Source organism: Hirundo rustica, chromosome Z (assembly GCF_015227805.2).
Source record: "Hirundo rustica isolate bHirRus1 chromosome Z, bHirRus1.pri.v3, whole genome shotgun sequence".
NCBI lineage: Eukaryota > Metazoa > Chordata > Aves > Passeriformes > Hirundinidae > Hirundo > Hirundo rustica.
Genome location: NC_053488.1, coordinates 6,263,240 through 6,270,310, shown reverse-complemented (window position 1 = coordinate 6,270,310; position 7,071 = coordinate 6,263,240). Strand labels below are relative to the sequence as shown.

At 44.7% G+C, this 7,071-nt stretch overlaps 1 non-coding gene across 1 annotated transcript; it reads left to right on the top strand.

Annotated features, from left to right (window-relative positions):
* Positions 1-5,953: 5,953 nt before the first annotated feature.
* Positions 5,954-6,092, top strand: LOC120766014 (small nucleolar RNA SNORA47). Its single transcript, XR_005704556.1, has one exon. It is a non-coding gene; the product is annotated as a small nucleolar RNA SNORA47 (small nucleolar RNA).
* Positions 6,093-7,071: the final 979 nt, after the last annotated feature.

Genomic DNA, 7,071 nt, shown 5'->3' with positions numbered 1-7,071 from the left:
ATAAGACATGAACCTGCTGGAGCAGATCCAGAGAAGGGCCACAGAACCGACCAGAGAGCTGGAGCACCTCTCTTGTGTGAAAAGGATGAGAGTTGGGGTTTTTCAGTTTGCAGAAGAGAAGGTCATGGGGAAATCTCCCAGTACCTAGGGGAACATCCAGGAAACATGGGGAGGGTTTTTTATCATGGAGTGTCAATTACAGGACAAGGGGAATGGCTTTGAACTGAAAGAGGATAGTTTATATTAGATATCAGGAAGAATTCTCTACTGTGAGCATATTGAGGCACTGGAAAAGGTTGCTCAGGGAAGCTGTGGATGCCCCATCCCTCTAAGTGTTCAAGGCCAGTTTGGATGAGGCTTTGAGCAATCTGGTTACTAGAGGAAGGCTTCCTCGTCCATGGCAGGGTGTGGAACTATGAGATCTCTGAGGTAATTTTCAACCCACATTATTTTATTAACCCATGATTCTATCACTTGAAAACAGTAGGTAGCTGATGTGCTTATATTTTACATCATAAAAGAGTTGTTAATTCAATTGCTGCCACTACTTACTGCAGTTTCTTCAGCCTCATGTTCATGCACTGTTTCTAAGTGCGCTGATGTAGAATGCAGACCAGAGAGCATGCGAATCCCAATGATGAGACAGGTGCATCCAAGGAATAGGTGCATCCAAACCTCCAAGCATGAGACTTTTGCTGTAGGTTAGAAGATGTGAATAGGAGGCATGACTGGGGAAAGGGAAACTGAAAGCAAAAAATACGATCCAGTTGCTTGCTTGCTAAATAACATTTTGTCCCGTGCAGTAAAGGCTAGGGACTCTGAGAGTAAAGAGGGCATGACAATACAATTACATATTAAATCATAAAGTGAGAAAACTTCATTGAGATGACATCATGCAGTTAAAGCAGTCAACAACTGGAAACTACAGTTCTTGCATTTCTGCAACATTTGAGAGCCGTACTGCAATGATAACAATGTTCTCTTCATGTTGATTTTCTTTGTGATGTATCAATGTGCTCAGCCATGCTTTGGCTTTGGTCACTATCTGGCATTTTGAGGATCTAGAGCTAGGTGCATATTTCTGTTTTTATTAATTCTAGCATAAATTTCAAGTAACTGCATTGAATTCAAAGAGGTGTCATCATTAAAAAACCTCCAATATACAGACAGATTAAACCATCAATGAAATAATATCCTATTCTTACATAATCAACAGAAACTTACAAGTGGTAAACAGCTGGTGAAAAATATCATTCTGAAAGCTTAAAGTGAAGACTGTTATCTTTACATTGCATAGAAGGATTTTTTACTCCAAATGAGCCTTATGGATTCCAAAATACACTTTGTAAAATCATTGCTGTCAATTAAGTCATTCTAACTGAAGACTGTAGAAAAAATTATGCCACTACAGCTGTCAAGAGTTAGGTATGTCAATGCTCTAGGCTATTTTTAACAGTATGTAGAATATAACATAAAAAACATGAAATCATTCAAAAGAAAGATACACAATCTGAAAAGTGCAGTTTTCAAAATAAGTAAGTATCCTGACACCTGTAACATTGCTGCAATTTGGCCAACACTATGATAACACCAACAATTACTGCAGCTGTCACCCAAAATCCTGAATAAAAACAGACAGTAAATGCTCTGTTTGGGCGAACAAACATAGGGGACCTAAATCAATGACAATAGAAAGATCTTCCTTGGCTAACTGCAGTAGTGCAACACACAGTTTGGTAGGAGGATGGTGCTGCAAAAGGAAAGCACATTTTCTCAGCTTGGGATCATGTTCCTGCAAAGCCTGACATAACCATTTTAAGCCACAAAATGAGATTAGCTCAGTTCGTTACAGCATGGTGCTAATAATGCCAAAGTTGTAACTTTGATCCCCATATGGACCATTCACTTCAGACTTGATAATCCTTGTGAGTCCAGCTCAGAATATTCTGTGATTCTGTGAAATTTCTCATCCAGCTTGAAGAGATAGGGTATATGTATATGTGTATAGACTTCTATACCAACACTACATTCAGTTTGCACGGACAGATTTTGGTAGCAGGGAAGCTAACAGAGAGGTGGCTCCTGCGAAAAACTGCCAGAAGCTTCCCCCATGTCTGACAAAGCCAAAGCCAGCTGGCTCAGGGATGGACCCACTGCTTGCAAAGGCTGGGCCAATCAGAAATGATTGTAAGGTCTCTCTGATAACAGAATTAAAAATGAAAAAGTTACTCTGCAGATGTAGCAGATTGGAAATGTGTGAGAGGAACAACCGTGCACGCACCAAGGTCAGCGGAGAAGGATGGGGACAAGATGATCCAGGCACCAGACTCGGGATTCCCCTGCAGCCCACGGTGCAGCCCACAGCGAAGCAGCTGTGCCCCTGCAGTCCATGAAGTTCCATGGTGGAGCAGAGATCCATGGTGGGGCAGAGATCCAGCTGCAGCCCCTGGAGGAGTCCCACATCAGAGCAGATGAACGCCTGAAAGGAGCCTGTGGAACTTCTGTTGAAGCACACTCCTGGCAGGAACCTGTGGACCCATGGAGAGAGCAGCTCATGCTGGAGCGGGTTTCCTGGTAGGACTTTTGTCCCTGTGGAGGACCCACAATGGAGCAGACTGTGCCTGAAAGACTGCACCCTGTGGAAAGGGACCCATGCTGGAGCAGTTAATGGAGAGCTGCTGCTTGTAGGATGGACTCACATTGGAGAAGTGTGTGGAGGACTGTCTCCTGTGGGAGGGACCTAGTCAGGAGCAGAAGGACCCCTCTCCCTGTGCAGTGGCAGGAACCACTTGTGATGAACTGACTGTAACCCCTATTTTCCTGCACAGGTAGGAAGTAGAAGAGAGGGAGGGGTGTGGGGAAGGAGTTTTTAGGATTTGTCTTACTCCTCATTATCCTGATTTTGTTAGTAATCAATTCAACTAACATCCCCAAGTTCAGTCTGCTTTGCCTGCAATTTGGTGAGTGACTTCTCCAGATGCCTATTTCAACCCATGAACCGTTTGTTGCATTTTCTTTCTCCTGTCCGCTGACAGAGGGGAATGAGAGCGTGGCTTTGGTGGGTGCCTGGCATCCAGCCAGCATCAAACTACTATTTTGTTCCTGCGAAATCTGACACAACCATTTTGATTTCTCCTCCAGTTTGAAGAGTTAGGGCAGGTGTACGTATGTGTAGAGTTCTGTACCAGCATCCAAGCCATTATCTATTTAGTAACCCTGGCCTATGAGCTTCATCAGTCAGATCATTAATTAGGTGATGGTGGCCAGTGTGCACCCACTGAAGTCATGGTGAAATCCCAGTTGAGGCTCCCACCCTTACATTCCAGAATCTGTCGGTTGCCCTTTGGAGCTATCAAACCCAGGCATACTGTCTAATGAACAGAAACTTTCTTTATTTCAAAGCAAAACAAATAAAAATTATGGTGAAAAAAATGACATGACTCATTAGTTAAATCCCCCAAGAAAACACACTCTTTACCTAAATCAGTAGTGGCAGCTATTAATAATCCTGCCAGCTGTTACAGGAGGCCTTTGAAGTACACTGAGATCTCAACTTAAAGGTCTCCTGATAATGCATTTACTGCAGGATTTTTAAAATGAGCCATACACTCAGTTAAGCCTTCTTAATCTTTATTTGTAATGACTAAAGTGATTTATCTAGGCTTCAACAGTTCGTTAGTTTTAATGGTGGATACTGGGAATTGGCATATTACTGTAGCCAGGTGTCAGCAGTGTCTAGGGGAAAGAAAATACTTCAGTGAATGCAAGTCACAGGACGGTGAGGAAAGAGATGAGGATCATGTCACATGTTGTAGACAGTTGTTTAAACATTTTTGCCGTGTTCCACCATCACTCAACGCCAAATAAACAGACATGGGTTTTACAGAAGACCTGTGGAAGAAGGAATGTAGCAACTCAACATCATTGGGCACTTCAGACTGTTCCTGCCTGGTGGTGGTACAGGCTGAATGAAGAGGATAAAAGGCCGGAAAAACAAGCCCAGTGAGCAATATGATGGTGATAACTCAAGTATCACAGTTTTACTTAATCAGCACATTGTTTTTGATGCATAGAAAGAAGATAAATGAAGAAATCTGATTATCTAGAAGGGGAAAAAAAAAAAAAAAAAAAAAAGCCAGAGGAAACAACAAAGGAAGAAACAAAGGACTGAAAGAGGAAATTGTTGGAGGTGATCAAGTTTTTGTGCAAGAATCAGAGCACTAGACATTCTGTCTTGGCAATCTGCGACCTTTTCAGTCCCATGAAGCCCAGCAGTTGAGGTTTGCCCAAAGGACACCATCTGCAGAGGCAACCAGGCTTGCCTGAAGATTGTCAAGGCAACACCATTATCCTTGGACAGAAAAGGGAAAAGAGGACTGGGAAGCCTGAGGAGCAGGCGCTGCAAGGCTTTCTACAGCAGATGCCCAGGGCAAGGCAGATTTAATTTAAGAGTCAGCTCTGCTCTGTGCCAGTGAGGTGCTGAGGCTCCCTTGGTGACCTGCGCTGGCCCTTCCTGGCATCTTTCTCAAGACCACTCCTGAGATGCCACTCATCCATTCTTAGGATCATTTCTAAGTCCGAATGTTAAAAAAAGTCACGGAGGTGCACTTTTAAACTACTCTTTATGGCTGCCGCTTGTCTGCTTGTCCTCCGGTGAGGCGACGCATTCCCTACGCCCCTCGCCCCTCCCGCTCCGCAGAGCGGCACGGCAGCTCAGGGGCACATCGCCCCTCCCGCTCCGCGGAGCAGCACGGCAGCTCAGGGGCACATCGCCCCTCCCGCTCCGCAGGGCAGCACGGCACCTCAGGGGCACATCGCCCCTCCCGCTCCGCAGAGCAGCACGGCAGCTCAGGGGCACATCGCCCCTCCCGATCCGCAGAGCAGCGCGGCAGCTCAGGGGCACATCGCGGCGCGGTGCCTCCGCTCCGCGCTGTCCGGCGGGGGAAGCCGCGGGCAGGGCGGTGCCGGCCGAGGCCGCGCCGGGCCGGGCGGGCCCCGCTCCGCGCTTCCCCCGTTCCGTGAGGCAGAGAAGATGGCGGCGGGGCGGGCGGGAGGCGCCATCGGGCCCGGCTCGCTGCGCGGTCTCCCCGGCACGCCCCGGGAACGCCGGGCCGTGACCCCTGTTTCTTCCCCCGCCCTATTAAACGAGGAGCTGTAGGAGCGGCAGGAGAGGCAGCATGTGTCCTGCTTGCAGCGCTGAAATGACACCGGGACGCTTGGGCACGGACGGAGGAGAGCGGATGGTGCGCTGAAGGGGTGAACAAGGATCACTGCTACTGTAAACCTGTAGGCAGGTATGTTCATCAACAGAGAGCTATTGCTGGATTGAGATAAGGTGCAGATGAAACCCGTTTAGAAGTCAAGAAACTTGCTGAGAAAAAAAATCCCACGTTAAGAGGTTTCAGCACTCAGAAAAAAAGCACACAGAAAAAAAATCCACTGGAATGCACCTTTCAGTACAGTTTGTTGGTGACCAAGATGCTGGGTTTGACCTCTGTCCCTGCTGCCGTGGATTTGTTACCTGCTGGCAGAAAGCCTCAGTCTTTCACTTCACACAACCTTCACACAACCAGCTGCAGCAGCTTTGCTTGAACAAACACTCCAGTTTCACCCTATGGTATGTTTTGTAAAAGCAGTTCATATGCAGATAGTTCAGAGCCTTTCACACAACACTGACTGCACTCCATGTTTTTATGTGCCAGCTGGATTGTTGAGCTCTTAAGATAAGAATGTACCTACCATTCTTTATTTTAAATTTCAGAAATATGTTTGCTAAGTTGGCAAAATTCACTTTGAGGACTACAGAAAATTGTTTGTATAAACTGATTAATTTTATCCTTAACTTCAGGATTATAAGTATTCACATGCAGTATTAATATATAAAGCAAACTGCGAAAACTTTTTCTACAAAGGCAACTCTAAATATCATAAGTTGGGAAAGGCAACAGGATGGTTGAGGATTGAGAAGGTAAGACAGTTAAACTTTATGCTGTATCTTACTGGTTATAGCCTCCAAAATTATAATAGTGCATTAGCAAGTCATGTTCCCCTTCTGACATGAGGGAAAGCAGTACTGCATTTGCACATAAGGCTTGCACACCATTGGTGGTTTTCACCTCACTCATTTGTACTGAAAACTTTGTAAGACGTCACTAAGGTAAGCTCAGTACAAGTCCTCCTGCTCAATAAAGGCACACAACTGCTTGGCAAGGATTACTCACTTCCAGTTGTTTTGTTAACAATCTGTGTGTTAATGGTACTGCTTTTTCCACTTCCCTAGGCAGCACCAAGAGAGAATAGGATTTGTTGTACCAACACTGAACCAAGAAAGACTAAGCTTCAGCCTTTTACACGGAGCTGCTGAAAGAGGAAGCTGCAGTACTGAAAGCAGTCAGTCTTGACTGCAGGAGATCATGCCTCTCACAGAAGGCAAATGATGTCTTACTCCAAACACTTAATGGAATGCAAACTTGTTGATTCGCTGTTCTTAGAGATGTTACATTTGAATAACTGGGGAGAGGGAAAGCTATGGCTCCTACTCAAATAAAATTAAAATTTATAGTTTGATTTACTCTGAACACTACAGAAGTGAAAAGAAAAAAAGGCAAAACCATTATTTTAGCATATAGCAGCTTCCTCCTCCTACTAGTAGGAACAATGTTTTAGATAAATGGTGTACTTGAACTAAAACTTAATAAGTACAGAACAGAACTTACAAAACAACATTTTTTCACAGCTAGAAAAAGCCTCTGAAAATGTGATATTGCCAATAAAAAGGAATGCAACAGCAAAGCACATAATACAGCAATACTTATATATTAGTGCAACATCAGTAACACATATCTATCACTAAATCAGCAGAAAACTATCTGCTTAAAAAGGCAAATAGTGACCTCATTTTAGTTATACTGCTCCACTCATTGAGTGTGGATAATTTTATCTTCACCTTTGTCTGCAGAAGTAAGGCGTGCTTTAGGTTGTAAACTTGGGCGCTTTTCATGATTTAAATAATCACAGAATGTGTAGGTTGGAAGAGACCTTCAAGATCATCAAGTCCAACCCATGCCCTAA